The 19,068-nt window shown below is 42.6% G+C and overlaps 1 protein-coding gene across 1 annotated transcript in view; it reads left to right on the top strand.

The window, feature by feature from the left end:
• Positions 1 to 12,427: 12,427 nt before the first annotated feature.
• The window catches only part of ripor1 (RHO family interacting cell polarization regulator 1), a 78,246-nt gene continuing 71,605 nt past the window's right edge, over positions 12,428 to 19,068 (top strand). Inside the window, exon 1 of the mRNA XM_063905157.1 lies at positions 12,428 to 12,642. The gene's annotated coding sequence lies outside the window, so the exon portion shown is untranslated. The remainder of the gene's footprint in view (positions 12,643 to 19,068) is intronic.

The following is a 19,068-nucleotide window of genomic DNA, read 5'->3' as shown; positions in this document are numbered from 1 at the left end:
AAACATAATAGGTGTAAAACATTAGGAGATATAATACTGTATAACAAAAGACTTCTGTGTGAGGTTGGTTAATAAGGTCATCCTCGTACATTAGATAGTTAGTTTGTTAGGAAACTTTATGCATTTTTAAAGGTCCCCTATTTTACAAAATGCACTTTTTGCTGTCTTTTATACATAAATATGTGTCCTAGGTGTGTAAGGAGACTCACAAAGTGTCAGAAAATACAACCCTCTCTCTTTTCCTTTTGACCTACATCTCTAAAAACTGATCCAGATTTGCTGCCGATATGACGTAATGACCAAAATGTGGGCTTTACATTGAACTCCTCACAACTTCCCACCCACATAACACGTCTCAACCTATCGTCCGCAATATACAGTCGCGAGCTGAATCCCCTCCGAGCACCTCTGTGTGTCTGTGTGTTCAGCAGGATGTCTGCAGGAGGGACTTAGAGTTGTTGTATATATAATACATGTAATGTCTCTGTTCTCGTGGTAAACACTGCGAAGTGTTTCAGAAATAATGCTGGATGTGGTTTGAACATAATATGGGGTTTAATCACGGCAGCGTTTAGCTTCTCTCTTCAGACAGAGAGCTGTATGGCGCTCCAAAGGGGCGTGGCCAGCTTCAGCTCAGCTCAAATTTAAAGCGAGTCACAGAAACAGCACTTCAGGAACAGGGCTGAAATAGAGGGGTATGAGGCATTCTACGATGGGGGATCTGTTTGGTATTTTGAGCAAAAGACTTCACAGACAAGTATTGTATAGATATGGACCTACAATATATTGTTGAAATATAGCAGAATAGGAGACCTTTAATTTTGTTGAAAAACCTATAAAAACCTGCAGCCTCAGCCATGGCCGAGGCAAAGCAGCGGGTATGGGAGAAGTTTGGAGAAGCCATGGAGAAGGACTTTCGGTCGGCACCAAAGTTGTTCTGGAAAACCGTACGACACCTCAGGAGGGGGAAGCAGGGAACCACCCAAGCTGTGTACAGTAAGGATGGGACGCTGTTGACTTCAACTGATAGTGTGTTAGGGCGGTGGAAGGAACACCTTGAGGCAGTGTTCGAACTATGCCGAGATTTGCGGGGGGTCCCATTTTTCTCTCGGGGGGGGGGGGGCGCTTGCTCTTGCGCTTGACTTGACTGATATTTTAGAGACCCCCCAACATTTCCCAAATCATGTTTTCGGGGGATCTCGTGTCAGTTTCAGGGGGTCTCGGATCCCCCGAGTCCCCCCGTAGTTCGGACACTGCCTTGAGGAATTCCTGAACCCGACAACTCCACCCTCTATGTCACAGGCGGAGCTGGAGTATGAAGGGGGATCAACTCCAATCTCACGGGGGGAAGTCACTGAGGTAGTCAAACAGCTCCACAGTGGCAAAGCCTGGGGATGGATGAGATCCGCCCAGAAATGCTGAAGGCTCTGGGTGTTGAGGGACTGTCATGGTTGACATATCTCATCAACATTGCGTGGAAGTCGGAAACAGTACCGAAAGAGTGGCAGACCGGGGTGGTGGTTCCCCTTTTTAAACAGGGGGATCAGAGGGTGTGTGCCACATCACACTACTCAGCCTCCCCGGGAAAGTTTACTCTAAGGTGCTGGAAAGGAGGGTCCGGCCGATTGTCGAACCTCAGATTGAGGAGGAACAATGTGGATTCTGTCCTGGTCGTGGAACGAAGGACCAGCTTTTCACTCTCGCAAGGATCCTGGAGGGGGCCTGGGAGTACGCTCATCCGGTCTACATGTGCTTTGTGGATTTTGAGAAGGCGTATGATCGGGTTCCCAGGGAGATACTGTGGGAGGTGTTGCGGGAGTATGGGGTGAGGGTGTCTCTACTCAGGGCCATCCAATCTCTGTACTCTCAAAGCGAGAGCTGTGTCCGGGTTCTCGGTCGCACGTTGGACCGGATCCTGTCACCAATCCTGTTTGTGATATTCATGGACAGGATTTCAAGGCGTAGTCGTGGGGGAGGGGGTCTGCAGTTTGGCGGGCTAAGGATTGCACCACTGCTTTTTGCAGATGATGTGGTCCTAATGGCTTCATCGGTCTGTGACCTTCAGCACTCACTGGATCGGTTCGCGGCCGAGTGTGAAGCGGCTGGGATGAGGATCAGCACCTCCAAATCTGAGGCCATGGTTCTCAGCAGGAAACCGATGGACTGTCCCCTCCAGGTAGGGAATGAAGCCTTACCCCAAGTGAAGGAGTTCAAGTATCTCAGGGTCTTGTTCTCGAGTGAGGAAACAATGGAGCGTGAGATGGGCCGGAGAATCGGAGCAGCGGGAGCGGTACTGCAGTCGCTTTACCGCACCGTTGTGACGAAAAGAGAGCTGAGCCAGAAGGCAAAGCTCTCTGTCTACCGGGTCATTTTCGTTCCTACCCTCACCTATGGTCATGAAGGATGGGTCATGACCGGAAGAACGATATCGCGGATACAAGCGGCCGAAATGGGATTTCTCCGCAGGGTGGCTGGCATCTCCCTTAGGGCTAAGGAGAGAAGTTCAGTCATCCCGGAGGGACTCGGAGTAGAACCGCTGCTCCTTCGCGTTGAAAGGAGCCAGTTGAGGTGTTTTGGGCAACTAGTAAGGATTCCACCTGGGCACCTCCCTAGGAAGGTGTTCAAGGCAGAGGTGGGACCAAGTCATTGTTTTGCAAGTCACAAGTTAGTCTCAAGTCTTTGCTTTCAAGTCCCGAGTCAAGTCCCAAGTCAAGACAAGCAAGTCCCGAGTCAAGTCCCAAGTCCAGACCGACAAGTCTCAAGTCAAGTCCCAAGTCCTACCGTTTGAGTTTCAAGTCCTTTTAACAACGGAGAAATAACATTTACACAAATCATGTATGCTTTTAAGATATGTATATATTTATCAAACCAAGAACATTGTTCAAACACATTTGAAATAAACAAAGGCAAATGTAATTTCCACAGAAAGTGCTGACATTGTATTTCCATTGCTTATTGCACTATAACTGTCTCAAAAGATCCTCATTTTTGCAAACACTCTTCGCCTTAAAACTTAAATCTAGCCTTGAACTCAAAAACATGTCTTCACCATCAAACAGGTATTTGGAGGATCAAAAAACAGTTGAATGTAACTTTTCCAAATGTGTTACCACTAAAAAACATTTTCAGTCTTTTTAATTCATTTCAAAACCTAAGTGTAACCTTAACCTTTTCAAACATGTCACCACTTTATACAAGATATCCTCACTCCCAAAAAAATGTGTGTGTGTGTGTGTCTGGAAGGGGACTAGATGTGAAGTGTCATGAACATGACAATGAACAGAGGTGTGCTGTTCTATGTCAGGGCCCTATGCTGCATTGCATTTGCAAAAGATCAAATTGGCCAAAAGTCTGTCAGTCATTTGTGCACGATGGGGACGTAGTATGATGCCACCAAGGCTGAAAACTCGTTTCCATTTTCAGTGTACACTTACTATATTAATTTATATTGTTCCTGCTTTACCTTGCCATCAAGCAGCCCTTTCCGACAGGAAACTGAAGTATGCTTGTTAATTCACTCTCTCCAGCACACCTGATTCCATTGGCAAAAACAGCAATTTGACCTGCATCACACAGAAATTGCTGGTCTACTGCTGGCTCAATGATAAAGTTTAATTGTGCTATTCTATGTCTTTGTTGATAGTTCAGCTTTGTTGTGATTTACCTAAATTACATAAACGACCTCAATGAGGCAGCAGTAGACTAGCAACTTCTTTGTGCTGCAAAGTAAAATAGCCATTTTTTGTCAATGGAGTCTGGTGTGCTGGAGAGAGTGAGATATACTTGGTTTTCTTATCGGAAAAAATCGTCTGGCAGCAACCTCAAATGGTACACACTTTTATAATGTAAAGTACATTAAACTGACATTGATTTGATTAGGCTTGCTTTAGTTTTGCTGCTGGCAGCAGTCTACTGTGTATGATCCACTGACTAGCTGCTAAGTACATACAATCTCGCTTAAAAAAATCCTAAACTATCCTTTTACAATATGAGTATGGATAAGTTCACTATTTTGCACTTTGAGCCCCATTTCTGGTTTGTCTAGGACATGGCTGCCCAAATTGGGGCCCGCGGGCCAAACTTGGCCCGCGACCGATTATATTTGGCCCGTGCCTTCCCGCACTGTCCCACCATAAACGATCGGAAGCTCTCGTTGAAAATTATTTATTGGCGCACTACCAAATAATGCCATAGGATGGCGCTGTTGAGCTCCAGTCAGCTCCTAGCTACCCGATAACGCCCAAGACCAGTGAGTGAGAGGATTCAAGGATGGAGCGTAGTAGGCTGTGGCACACAGACAAACGAAAATTTTAAAAAACTTGGGAACAGGACTATTTTTTTACCGAGGTAGATTCCAATGCAGTGTGTCTGGTATGTAAGCAGAGGGTCGCTGTTTCAAAGGAATACAACATTCGCCGTCACTATCTAACTAAGCATGCGGCTGAGTTCGCAAAGTACACTGGAGAACATCGCAAGGTCAAGTTAGCAGACTTGCTAACAAAGCTAACCACCCAGCAGCGAACTCTACTTCAGCCGTCGACTGCACAAGAAAATGCCACTCGGGCTAGTTATCGCATTAGCAATGCAATCGTGAGAAGTGGGAGAGCTTTTGCAGCGGGTGATTTCGTCAAGGAGTGTTTGACAATTGCTGCCCAAGATGTGTGTCCAAATCAGATGCGTGTATTTTCTCAAATTAGCCTGTCACGGAACACTGTCACCCGCCGCGTTGAGGACATGGCCGAAGACGTTCGAGGTCAGATAGCCCAAAGAGCAAGTCACTTTTCTGCCTTCTCCATTGCGTGCGATGAAAGCACCGACATGTCCGACTCAGCACAGTTGCTGGTGTTTTTGCGAGGCGTCAATGAGGACTTTGAAGTGTGTCAAGAACTAGCGGGCCTTGAAACATTGAAAGGGACAACAAAAGGTGTGGATATTTTTATGGCAGTGGAGCGAGTTCTGGACAAGAACGGTTTGAAGTGGGAAACCCTATCTGGCATCACGACTGATGGAGCCCCCGCCATGGTCGGTAAGCGAGCAGGGCTAACTGCTCTTGTGTCGGACAAGGTCTCCGAGTTTGGTGGCTCGATTTTAAAGTACCATTGTATTTTGCATCAGGAGCAACTGTGCGCTAAAAACATGGGCTTGAAAAACGTAATGCAGGATGTCGTCGCCATTGTCAACAATATTCGCTCAAAGGCCCTCTCACACCGTCAATTCAAAGCTCTGCTTGATGAGATGGATGCCCAGTATGGTGATGTATTGTACCATCAGGAGGTGCGGTGGTTGAGCCGTGGGAAAGTTTTGCGGCGTTTCTTTGATCTGCGCGAGGAAATAAGAGAGTTTCAAGCCACGAAGACGAACAACATCCAAGTGCCCACGGACAGACACTGGCTTGCAGACCTGGCTTTTCATGTGGACATCACAGAGCTGCTGAATATCCTCAATCTTCAGCTCCAAGGGAGAGACCAGATGATCACGCAGATGTATGACCATGTCAAAGCCTTCAAGCAAAAGCTCCAGCTGCTTAGCAGACATCTTTCAACAGGTGAGATCTAACTTTAATATTTTATTGAACATAAAACAATGTATTACGCTTGTTGTCACAACCATGCTATCATAGATATATTGTTTGTGATGCATGTATACTTTGTGTTGGTGGAAAATAGATGTTCTTTTTAAAACCACTAAACCAGGCATTAAATCCAAAACAGTAGTTGTATTGCTTTTCATAGTCTACTGCAGCCATAAACAAAACAAAATATATCCCCTGCCCACCATTTGATTGATGATTGGTATTTCATTTCATTTCATGAACAACCTTGCATCTTACATTGCTGCTTTTGTCTTTGTGTCTGTATTTTCAGGAAATTTGGCACATTTCCCCAGCCTCAGAGAAGTTGGGTTGATGGAGGAAGACACACCAAAATACCTCGACATTCTCAACAATCTTGAGGTGGAGTTCGACCATCGCTTTGAAGATTTTCGTGGAAATACAACAGCATTTGAGCTGTTTGCTCAACCTTTTTCTGTGAATGTGGATGCAGTCAGTGAGGAGCTTCAAATGGAACTTTTGGAACTTCAGTCTGATTCAGACCTCCATAGCAGGTTCAGAGAGCTTTCCTTACAAGACTTTTACAGGTCTATTCCCGCACACAGATATGGCAAGATCCGCAAACATGCCCAGGTTATGTTATCCCTCTTTGGAAGTACTTATGTCTGTGAGCAGGCTTTCAGCCTTATGAATCTTAACAAGTCCAAACTGAGGAATGCTTTATCTGACTCTCACCTACATGACATTCTCACTTTGTCAGTTAGTCAGCTTGAACCTGATATTGAGAGGCTTTTAAAAACCAAGAACAGGCTTCATGTTTCCCACTGATTGGACTACTACAGGCAGAATATGTAGGCCTGCCCTAGGCCCCCATTGTGTCACCTGGGAGTATGGTAGGCCCAAGGACTGGTAATGTTCCACACCTGTCCACAAATATTTCATAGTGCTTCAGTTATTTTTTTAATTTAAAGAAGCCAGATCGATGTTCTGAAATGTTTTTGACCTAAATGTGAAGCACAATAAACAGTGCAATTCTTTTTTCAAAATGACTTTGTGATATAGTGTTTATTTTGCACACATATGCTTAACTTACACACGTAATGTACTGCACTCATATATTTACCGCACACTTAATGTACTGCAAAATTATCATTTTGGCCCTCGGCACCTCCCCTCACGTTCAATTTTGGCCCTCCATCGGGAAGTATTTGGGCACCCCTGGTCTAGGATGAAATAGTGTGTTTGACACCGACATTTTAACGAGTGGTCCCCCATGCTTCATGTGGGCATTCATAAAGCGGTCCTTAAACCTTAAACGTTCGTTTTCAAAGATGTGCAACTCGCCGAGTGCTCACTGGTTAGTGGTGATGTTCCAAAACGAGTGTCTTAGCAAAATACAGTTTCTGTCGTGTTTAATTTTCCATTCTGTATTCCAAATATCAAGCGGAAGTTAAGGTATCTGAAAACATAGCTAGTTCCACAATAGCAAATAACAGGATGGAAACCAAATATTTCTCCGATATATTTTTTAAAAACAACTACGAACACCACTTACCACTTGGTGAGTTGCTCATCCTTGAAAACGAATGTTTAGGGTTGTTTTAAGGACAATGTTATGAATGCCTGTAGCCAACCATTCTGAAGCAGGGGGTGATTCCAAATTAGCCAAAAGCTGGAGACTGGACCAATCGTCAACATTTGTATTTCATCCAAGACGACCCAGAAAGGGGTTTCAAAGTGCAGAATAGTGAACTTATCCTTTAATGAGCCCACAGGAGATACCGCTTAGCGTGTTCGTAAGCCAAGGTGACGTTTACAGTCTCATTGATATGTAGCTAGCTAGCAGTTAGCCGATAAGCTAGTGTTGGCTTTCATTCAAAACTTACCGTTCTTTGTGCAACTTCAAATGTCCAACGAAGTTGGAAGTTGTCTCGTCTCCGTCTGTTATCTTCGTCCCGCATGTTTTACAGACTGCAGTTCTTTTTTGTTGACCACCTCAACGTTTTAAAATCCAAACGAAACTACCGTGGTACCGTTGTTGCCTGTTTGGCGCCTTATAGTCTGTTCCGCCTCATTGGTTGTCCAGTACTTTGATTGGTTGGATGCTGTCCGATCAAAACAACGTGGATCTCATTTGATTGGAGGTCGTGCTACACACGTTACGCACACAGATGCACACAGGTGCAAAGAGAGATAGCGCAGTCCATGTCAACATACTTTTAAATATTTGGGTTTGGGGAAAGTAGCAAGTCTTTTCGAGTCAAAAGGGGCAAGTCCAAGTCGAAATGCGAGTCACTGATGTTAAAGTCCAAGTCAAAGTGCGAGTCCTTTTAGATTTTGTCAAGTCAAGTCTCAAGTCATCAAATTCATGACTCGAGTCCACCACTCTGGTTCCAGGCACGTCCAGCTGGGAAGAGACCGAGGGGTAGACCTAGGACCAGGTGGAGGGATTATATCTCTTAGCAGTGGCGGCGCCAGCAATTTTTCGTTGGGGTTGCTATGCGGTTGCTACATGAATGTGTGGAGTTGCTAGTCAAAACAGCACCCCCGCCGCCGAGCGCACAACGCAACATTAATTGACCCATAGTCATGCATTCAGCCTTGCATAGTGTAATGTAGCCTTGCATACTGCAAACTTGGAAGTAATCAGCGGAGCTCACTGCTCACAAACAGACAGATGTCGCACTGTGCAACTGCATAGAATGATGTGTATCAAAAATGGCTCGTTGACGTTCTTGCTGTGGCTAACTTAACAAAACGTAACGTAACAAACAAACACTACCCGTACACGGTATAAAACGGTAAAATAGGCGAGAAGGTTCGTTTACTTCGTTTACTTTTAAACTTTTATTGTTCTTACTCCATGTATTGCTCTTGCTGCTTGTTTTTTTATTGATTTTATGTAAAGCACTTTGAACTGCAACTCTTGTATGAAATGTGCTATATAAATAAAGTCTTACTTACTTCTGACACCATGTAAAAAGTCTACTCTCTGTGTATGATATGAGTCAAGGATCACACGACACAAGGTCACCGTTACTGTAGTTTACTTTGATTTGACTGAGGAACTTAACTGCTCGCGCCAGATACATAACATAACAAGTACGGTGGCCAGTGTTAAACTAACAATGCAATGGAATAATCTACACTTACATACACGTATATCACAGCAGAACAATGCGTCTGTTGTTATGATTCACAGCGAAGGTATCAACGATGGCATCCGCATCAAGGGATCTTGCACGTGCAGCACTGATGGCTAGTAAACCCAGGTCACTGTTTCTTGAATCTCCCGAACGATTTCTCAAATAATTTTTCACTCGTGCCAAACAAGAAAAGCTTCGTTCGCATGCTGCAGATGTTACTGGGACCGTCAGGGATATGCAGAGGAGTTTATGTATGTCACAGAATGAGTCTTTGTATGGCTGGAGAAGGGCCAAAAATTCATGTGTAGTGCCCACAGAGTGTCCTTGCTGCCCTTTAGTTATGAGCAGGCGCTGTATCTGGTGCAATTCAGCAGTCAGGTTGTCATGTGTAACCCCATAATGCTGAGCCATTGGCCACAACATCTCCATGCTGAGGAATGCCTTGTGCTTTGGGTTCAGGGCACATGTGCCCTGTAGAACGCCACAGGTTTCTGCAGAAAAACGCCTTCTCAGCTCATTGATCAGTTCATCAAGGACATTGTAGTAACAGTGTCTCCTGATATCTACTAGTGAGGCAAGTGGTTGCCTTTGCCCTGTCTGTGTGTCAATTATGAACTCTTGGAGATGACCTGGAGGCTGTCTTGAACGTGGCTCCTCTCTGAGCTGGGTGCTGATGCCCGTCTTGGCACACAGGGCCTGTGCTTTGTCAGATATGTCTTTTAACGATGTCTCATTTCGTTTTTCTGACAGGGATGCTGTGACAGACTCGACAAGGTCTAAAGCTGATGAATAATCCAGATTTGGGGACTGTAGTGTATCAGACAGAAATTTAGTGGTGCGAAACACATCCTCAAACAGAGTGAGCTGCAGAACGAACTGTCCATCTAACAGTGCCATTATGGACTTAGCTTTTGTCCTCAATCGAGCCCCCTGCTGCCTTATCAAGGCTTGAAGTGTTGCGTGGATCGCAGGCAGCGTTTTTTTTATTGCCAGAAGTGCAGAGTATTGGCACGCCCACCTCGTCTCAGATAGAGATTTCAATTCCAGCGGTTGTTGATTTGGCTCTAATTCTTTCTGCTTCTGCAGGAACAAATTGTGCACTATAGAACTAGAAAAAAAATTGTGCAGGATTTGCACGCCTTCGAAAAAATCTCCCGCTGCTTGTATTCTGCCTACACAGTCTGTTAACACTAAATTTAACCGGTGCGCATGGCAGTGCACATAGAGAGCCTGGGGGACCTCTCTTCGGAATCTCTCTTGCACACCACTGTTGCCACCGGACATAACTGCGGCGCCGTCGTAGCATTGGGCTATGCACTGTTGATGATTGATGTTACACTTGGATAATGTGTTTTTGATTAGCGCAAGCAATGATTCCGCGTCCAAACCCTCTGCTGGTGTGAAATGAAGGAAGTCCTCACGGACTCCATCCCCTTGCAGGTAGCGGACCACTACTGACACCTGTTCCTTTTTGCTGACATCCTTGCTCTCGTCCACCAGAAGCGCAAACATCCCTGCGTCTCGCACATCACTACTTATTTTATCTCTTAACATGTTGGCCATTAATGCAATTACTTCGTCTTGGATGCTATGGTGTGTATACTTGGCGTTCTGTGCGCAAGTGGCAATTTTCTCAGCTACAGTTTGGTTGAATTTGCTAATTGAATGGAGAAATTCCAAGAAGTTACCTCTGTTTGAGGACTCGTCTCCCTCCCGATGTCCGCGAAGAGCGATCCCTTGGCAAGCAGTGTAACGCAAGGCCTCGACAACAGCCTTCATATACACCCTATTCTCACGCACCGCCTGAGAATGGCCCTCGTCCAGCGCATTGCAAATCCTAGAGCCAGCGACTCTCCTTGTTTTGAATTCAGCCCATGCCGCCATTGCATATTTGTGTACCGCTGACATGTTGTGGGTTTGTAGTGTTTTCTGTGCTTTCACCCATGTGCTAAACCCATTCACTGTGAAAGCGTCCTGGTGGACTCCCATACCCCTCCTTCCGAAGTGCCTGCATGCATAACAATACATTGAATCTCGAATTGTCGAATACTCAACCCACGAATATTGTTGATACCATCCTGGGGTAAAGGCGCGCATCTGTGAACTGGATTTTTTCTTGGGATATGATCCCAGCACAGGACGACGTAGGTCGTCACCCGGAGTCTGGCTTATATCCTCTGGTGGTGCCGGTGCACCTTCACTGGTAGCTGGCCTAGCTAGCACACCCGTTCCAGCTAGCACACCCGTTACAGGCTGCTCCTCTGGTCTCGCACAATCCCCCTCCGAACGACGGTCAAGTCCAACAGAATTCTGGCTAACGAGCCCATCCTCAGTCTCACCATCGCGGGTCGTATTTCTGTGAGCTGGTTCCTCCTGTATGTTTGAACTTGATTGTCTTTTACGAAATAGTAAAAACTTTTCCATTTTTCTGAAGCATGCACCAACGAGCCGACAACGAACATCTCTGACTGACAATCTCTCGCGAGATGTCCGCATATACTTCTGAAATTTTATATATTTTTCGTACGAATATGGTATTAATGAAATTTATTATTTTATGTATAAATTAAATAATCGTTTTTCATTGTATTGGGATAGTTAGTGTAAATTGTGTGTGTTTTTTCTTTTTCAATCTCTAGATATTATTACGTCACTTGAGCAGAATCTGCGCTGGGTGGGGGAGGGTCCCAGGCTGTTAACGGTCGTGTTGAACGAGAGCCCACGGCCCAGAGTTGAAGTTTTTTATGCGCTCCCTCCGTTCCACCGATTCATATGACACAAATGGTAGCTAGGGATGGTGCCGGATATGATTCGGCCAGAGGTTTATTTGGACGTGTTCAATGCCGTTTTACTAAAATGTCAAGCAAAGCGTGGATTATTGTTTTAAATAGGTCGTCGTTTTGACAAAAAGTCTGGGGTTGCTTTAGGGTTGCTGAGTAATTTCGTGGGGTTGCTAGAGCAACTGCAAGCAACCCTGTAGCGCCGCCACTGTCTCTTAGCTGGCCTGGGAGTGCCTTGGAATCCCCCAGTCAGAGCTGGTTGATGTGGCCAGGGAAAGAGACGTTTGGGGCTCTCTGCTGCAGCTGTTACCTCCGGGACCGTGACGGAAAAGCGGGAGAAGATGGATGGATGGATTTTCTTTTCTCAAAAAAACTGACTTCAGTGGATTATTTTGAACAGCAAAATGGCACAGGACAAATGCGTACGCCATGACAGCTCAACAATCATTTCGGCAGTTACAGTCGTTGTGTTTTATGAAATGTTGTTTGACTTGCACTTCAGGGCCACCGTAATATTAACATTTTTAAAGCTTTTATATTTATCTTATCTATATACACACTTATACTAAACACTATAAAGATATTTGTAAATACAGTTCTTAAAGCTTTAATCAAACACTATCTGAAGGGAAAAGCCGAGTCTCAAGATCAGGTCAAAATGCATGAAATGCAACATCTTTAAGAATCTGAATTCCTTTATCTGTTCCACATTTTTAAACGAAATTTAATATATACATATATTTTCACAAAAAAATGGCAATCAATCACTTTCTCAATATGTCAATCAATGAAATCACCTACAATTCACTCCACGTGAGTGGAGTGAATTCACTCCTTACATCTGGTCAGCGTTATAATGCTGACCGGATGTAAGGTGGGTCGTCCGCCAACCGATATTTTATTCTGAAAGTTTTAACCGAAGTGTTGACATTACTTGCATCGAGCTTGACGCTGATTAAGTGAACGCTGCCCTGGTGGCTGCATGGAAGAAAGCTGCTCACTGGGCGAAGATAGGGGATGTTTTTTCTTGACAGGACGCTGTTAAAATGATGGACTGAGGGAAGAGCTGTGCTCGGAACAACACTCGGCAGCTCTGCTCTTCTTCTTCTCCGGATAAAGAAATATTTATGTGTGAGGAGAGGAGGCAGAACATCGCAGGAAACATGTAAGTTACCTTGGTTTAAATGTTTACTGGCTCATACATAACTAGCTATTACGCCTTAATGTTTATCTGCTCTAGGTCAGTCAGAGTTTACATCCTATTTCTGGTTGGGGGGCTTAGCTCTTACGTTAGCCCGGGACATCATCAGTGTGTGTGCCGCTGCAATTTGTCCCGGGCTCTGCTGTGTATGGAGGCAGCACCGTGCCAAACCCCGTTCACAAATCTCTTCATTCTGCACCACTTAAGAGCTGTTTAGTGGTGTCAATATAATGTCACCTGGTCAGTTTGCTTGGTAAAGAACATTTAGCAACGTTTTTACAACCAGACAGACATAACAGTTAGTGTTTGGCAAGTTTCCATTAAAACAGGTTACAATTCTGTAAATACCGTAAGTTGTTGTAAGGTTTCACCTAAGTGTGTCTCTTGATTAGGGTATATCTGTCAAATTCGAGTTGTAAAAGTGTGTTTGTGCCTTTTTGTTAATGTGAGAGAGTACTTGCTCTAAAGGACAGTGAAAAAGAGTTACATGACTGTTTGTGTGTGTGTGTGTGTGTGTGTGTGTGTGTGTGTGTGTGTGTGTGTGTGTGTGTGTGTGTGTGTGTGTGTGTGTGTGTGTGTGTAGGGGAGAATTATGTAATTTCAATTTTTTAACATATACATCGTAGTTTAGTAGCTTTTATTGATTCTAATTGTTTCCATTTTGCTCCATAACATTTTTATTTAGAACTTTTCCAAACTGATTAGTGCAAAAGCTTATTCTGCACTCACAAAAGCTTTGCGTTTTACTTTATTTCATATACCAAGTAGCAACAACAAACCAAACATCTATTATTGTCATCAATGTGAAAATCAATTCAATTTTTCAGTCTAAAAAAGCGCCATAACAATAGACAGTCCTTTCACCAAGATCTCCCTGTGAAGAACAAGAAGAACAAGAAGAAGAAGAAACCATAATCGTCCCACAGAGGGGAAATTTACATTCTGCATTTGACATTTAACTGGTGACCTTCCGATTCCCATTTGCCACCACCGCCCGAAGCAAATTATTAATATTCTTTAGGCAAAAAAAACTATGTATGTCCTTAAGTCTCAAGTTAATTTTGTATAAAACAAGTAATAACAGTTAACATTATTTAATTTATTAAACCTTAATGTACATCAAATGATCAACAGTATTTCAATTATTTGTCCATCCCTGAGGCTACTGTAAAGAATGAGACCTGAAGTCTGACCTGGCAGGAATGGTTAGGGCTGTTTTTTTTACATTTCTTACACTTTGGAGTTGTCTTTGGGGCGTTCTATGTGCAGTTTAAACGCAGTCAATTCACAGTGTCATTAAGTCATAACTTCAACACTGCTGGTCACTATCAGGGCCTGTTTAACTTTTCATTAAATGTAAATGGGAAGTTGTTTCATTGTTTTCAAGAGTTTGTGATTAATTGCCAGTACAAGATACAATAGCATGATGTGTGTAATAACGTGGTGCAGGAATGAGTTAGCATTTTACCACTTCTGTTTACCTCGTCTTGAAGTCAATGGTTTCTTCAACGTGTATTTGGTTAAATTAAAATAAGGTCTGCGGTCAACACAATCCTAAGAGATTTTAACGTTATTTTTTCACATAAAGTATGCCAGTAAATACCTCACTGGTGAATGTCTGAAGATTCTTAGTGTCATAAAAACAGCGGTTTATAACAAGGTGCTAAATGAGGTTGCTAGACCTCATCACTCCAAACATTAGCCTCTTCTAGCTGAGCGGTGGTGATTTGAAGTCATGTGACAAAGTTTTTTAAAAGCCTAACGTTAGCTTTTTTGTCTCTTGAGATTGTATTAGTGCTTAAAAAATCATAACCCAGTGTAAAAACGTGGAGATTATCTTGCTAAACAAAATGTGTAAGTATCATACATGTCTTTTCCAAAGACATTATTTTCCTCAATATTCCATAATCTAATGGAAAATCTCATTGCTTTTTGTTGAGGTTGCATATATGATGCTAATTCCGGGTCATCCTACAAAAATACTTAAATGCCATTGCATTACTTTTTTTTAACCCCCATACCCCCCCATGTTATGGCATCTAACAAGCCATCTGACTCCAGTTGAAGTGACAGCATTCTTGGCATAGCTTTGAAATTCAGCGCATACTGTTGTAGTTCTCTGCCTTTACTGATGCCCAATATTGTATTCCAAATGTTGCTGTAATAGGTGACAAAATCAAACTCAGGCTGAGTGTGGGAATTCTCCTGTGATACCACATGCACGCGCTCTGTGTTGCTTTCCCAGAACTAAGTGAACAGTAAGTCCATTGTGCCGTGCAGGGCTCTCAGCCCTAATTCAGCTAATAACCAGGTCTGAGCTAACAAGCTTCATGAAACAGATCCAGAGCAGAGGGCAGACACTGTACTCACTCATCTCATTTCATTCAACATTTATTGTACTGTTCCATGAAGCAAAATCTAAAATCATGGATTGCTGTGCTCATGTTCAACCTTTTGTCTACTTTTGACATGCTTACTGCATATTTCATGTTCAGGTGGGTTTTCTTTAGCTCTAATGCAGGGTGTCCAAACTTTTTCACTGAGGGCCACATACAGAAAAACATACAAAGGGCTGGGCCCCTCACTCAAGGTGAGGTATATTGCCTCATAAGTTAAGTTCTAAGTTAGAAAAATCAATCAAATATTGGTCAATTATGCTTGATACTTGAATATGCTTTAAGAAAAATAACAGCGTACACCACAGCTCTCCGTAAGGCTTCATTTATTTTGTTACAAAGAGTTGCAGCTCATTCTGTAAAACAGAAGCCTCACTTTGCTTAAAATAAGGGGAAATATGAAGGGTCTACTTCAAGCTAGTTATGCAAATAAGTTATTGGGCTTTTTTTCTCAACTAAGATTTGTTAGAAAATGTTTTCAACTTCACTTGACTGAATTTAATTTTTTTAAAGTGAGCTTATTAACATGAATACTACTGTGTAATATATGTGTACATGTTTAAGCAGTACAATGCTTAAGAATCTGCTGAGGGCTAATAAAAAAAGGACCATGGGCCCCATTTGTCCCCCGGGCCGTAGTTTGTACACCCCTGCTCTAGTGCAGTAAAAATGTTTGGCAATATAGACAAGCTGACATCATCATGCGTCTTGTCATCGTGGTACTCTGCTTGAAGGTACATTGCTAGCATATTTGTTCAACCCCACAGCTAGTGATTCAGAGAGAGGATGAGCTCAGAATGCAGCAGATCTTGATTGGAAGTTCCAAATGCACAGCTCCTTTTGGTACAGAAAATGACTGCAACAGAAAGTGCGGATAAATAGTACACATCCCATGTAGCGACTTCAGTAAACAAATTAGTCGCTGAGAGGCTGAGGCCGGGCCTGTTCGCAATTGTGTGACATGCTATCAAAAAAATGACTTACTGAGAAAAAAAATTAGGTGAATATTAAAGTGCTTTAATGAAAATAACGAGACGATCAATTTAGGACAAGAAATTATGATAATAATCCAAGTAATCATACAGTTTGCGATCAACAAAAAATACAACGACCCTATCGTCACCCTCTCTTCCGCACACACACACCTGCCTCAGGTGAACAGGTGATTATAATTCATTCCTATGAGTGCCGCCCATATCCATGTGACACAAACAAACCAACCCATTGCGATCACATTAACCAAATATGAACTAGTACAAACCTAATTTGATAATAAAACTAAATATATCAACAGTTTACATTTCATGGCTCCTACATTCCAATACAAGTCAATAGCGCGTCCATAACCGGCTGATAACATTATATTGAATCAAGGTAACCCTTTTATCCAAAGTGACCTACAATAAGTGTAATAAACCATGAAGATACAAACTCAGAACAGCAAGAAACAGGTAAGTAGCTTCATCCAATCGTTGTAATTGCCCCTGCCTTAGTTTTAAAGGAGCCAAACCCTTTTAAGTACTATTTATTTTGTGTTTAGGGTTAGGGTTAGCTAATGTTAACCTTATTTATCTCTCCTCCTGCCGGTTTCAACACAGATTAAGTTTTCCCAATGCAGCATTATTATAAAAAAATAGGTTGCGTCTCCTGGACACGTCATAGTGAGTTGAGAGAACTGGCACTATACTGACTATAAGAACACATAATGTAACTAATGGAAGGTACTGTTCTATAACTACGCCAAGTCAAACTGGTTCCCGCAATGCAATGGGATTTTTCCATTTGATTTCCGGGAATATTCAAGGAAATAAGATCTTCGGCCAACACACGTTCATCACACTAATATCACATAATAACTCCACTATGATTGTTATTTTAAATCGTAAATGCAATCTCATTTATAGCCTAAAAAGCATAAACTACATCAAGGTCACATTAGTTCACGTCACCACAACTAAACTAAAAGCGTACATGTGTTTGGCCTAGTGACTCTTAGTCGTCTCATTTAGTCCATTGTTATTAACCGTTGCTTTTGAAAACCTTTAGAAATATCTGACATTCATGAATAGGGTATTTACTTACATATTTTATTACCTATAATTGAATTTGAAAATCTCTTAAGTTAACCACAGATCTTATTTCAGGCGTCCAACAGAAATCAAGTAAAACCATTGTAAATAGGCTATCTTTTTTGGCTTTAGGATTCATTCCCGCAACCCTCTATTCTGGCACATTTACAATTTTACGGTCATTTTAAGGTAATGTCTAGCGTGGTATATTGGTGTCACCATTCTAAATGTACGAACTAGCACTGATTTAGTGCCATCACAGACGTAGCTTCAGTAACTTTTTGTGTGCAAAACTAGAATATCTTTAAGAAGACACTGCCTGTAATTGCATTGATTCCCATGTCTTCTGACTGCAAACTTGTCAATTTGAATTTGAGTGCGACTTCACTCTTTAAAACCTAAAGCACCACGAGCGAGTGGCATTATAAAGCGTGTGTATGTACATGTGTTGGCAGGCAGTAAAGCAGCTCTGAGCTCCCAGTGTGCATTCAGTTTTTTTGGACAGTGTTAGACCTCTGTCCCTCTCTGTATCACACACACACACACACACACACACACACACGCACACAGTCCTTTGAAGTTAATGACTTCCTCTGGTGGAGTAGACTTCCTCGAAGAACTAGACAAACAGCCAATTAGCACACACAACTCTCAAACATGGACATAGAAACATATAGACGTGCACACACACATGCTGGTGTGGGCTATTAAAGTTATTATGGGAGTAAATGACTTTGACCTGTAAGATAGACAGTGTAGTGGAGCCTGGATTCTTTTTTTTAAATGGGGGGCAGGGTAGGGTTGTATCATTTAAACCTGCCCCCGACATAGTAGAGTATTTAAAAATTTCCCTTATGTGCAGCCATTGCCGGCAGCTACGTCCACAAAGATCTTGTGGATCGTGCTCCATGTTGAGATCCACACTCAGTTGTCTATATAAGAGGTGTTTATAATGTTTTACTTGCCCTATTTATATGACTCTGGGGATATTAGAAACAACATTTGCTATTACCTTACATAACATGACATGTTACACAGCTTAATTGAATACTTGATTCTGATTGGTCAATTTGGACATTTCCGAAGTTGTTTATTCTCTCTAACAGACCGCTGCTAAGGAGAGCAGGTTGTTGCTAAGGACAATCAAGGGACTGTGTGCAATCATATCAATCCGCAGAAAGAAGTCTGGCAAATGTATCGTCAGCTCTTGACAACAAACAATTGTTTTCCTCCGTCAGAAAACACTGTGGAATACTTTTTGATTATTCATTTTTATATTTGTGGAGAGCACGAAACTTTGGACTCATGATGGCTAAACTGTCCCCAGTAAGCAATACTAATGATTCATTTGGGAACCTGATCGCCATGTCAGTGTTCTGTTGCATGGATTCCTCGCTGCGCATTATCCCTAAATTAAAGATAATCCATTGTGCAAAAAATCCACTTTTCCATGTCTTTTATTCATAAGTATGTGTCGCCTCTGTGTTAAGAGATTGAGAAAGTTTCAGGAAAAAAGATTCCCTCTCATTTTGTCCTGATCCATTTATATAAATTAATTACTGAAAATCAGTTAATCAGATTTGTGATGTCACACTGTTTTTTGGTTGCAACCAGTAGCCAATAACCAACCAAGGTAACACCCACCCACCTTCTCACCTAAATCTCTTCCTAGAGCACCATTGTCTTTTATTAAACCAATCATTATGCACAGGGGCGTGGCCAGCAGCAGCTCATTAGCATTTAAAGCTACAGACACAGAATCAGCACTTTTGGAACAGGACTGAAACAGAGGGGTTTATGGCGTGCTACAATGATCTATTTGGTATTTCGAGCCAAACACTTCAAAGACATGTTTTGTATACATCTCAGACCTATGATAAATGTTTTGCTACCTTTTATTTCTACCACATTTTATTGAATCCCTT

Source organism: Eleginops maclovinus, chromosome 2, assembly GCF_036324505.1.
Source record: "Eleginops maclovinus isolate JMC-PN-2008 ecotype Puerto Natales chromosome 2, JC_Emac_rtc_rv5, whole genome shotgun sequence".
NCBI classification, from domain to species: domain Eukaryota; kingdom Metazoa; phylum Chordata; class Actinopteri; order Perciformes; family Eleginopidae; genus Eleginops; species Eleginops maclovinus.
This window is presented reverse-complemented; position numbering and strand designations above follow the sequence as displayed.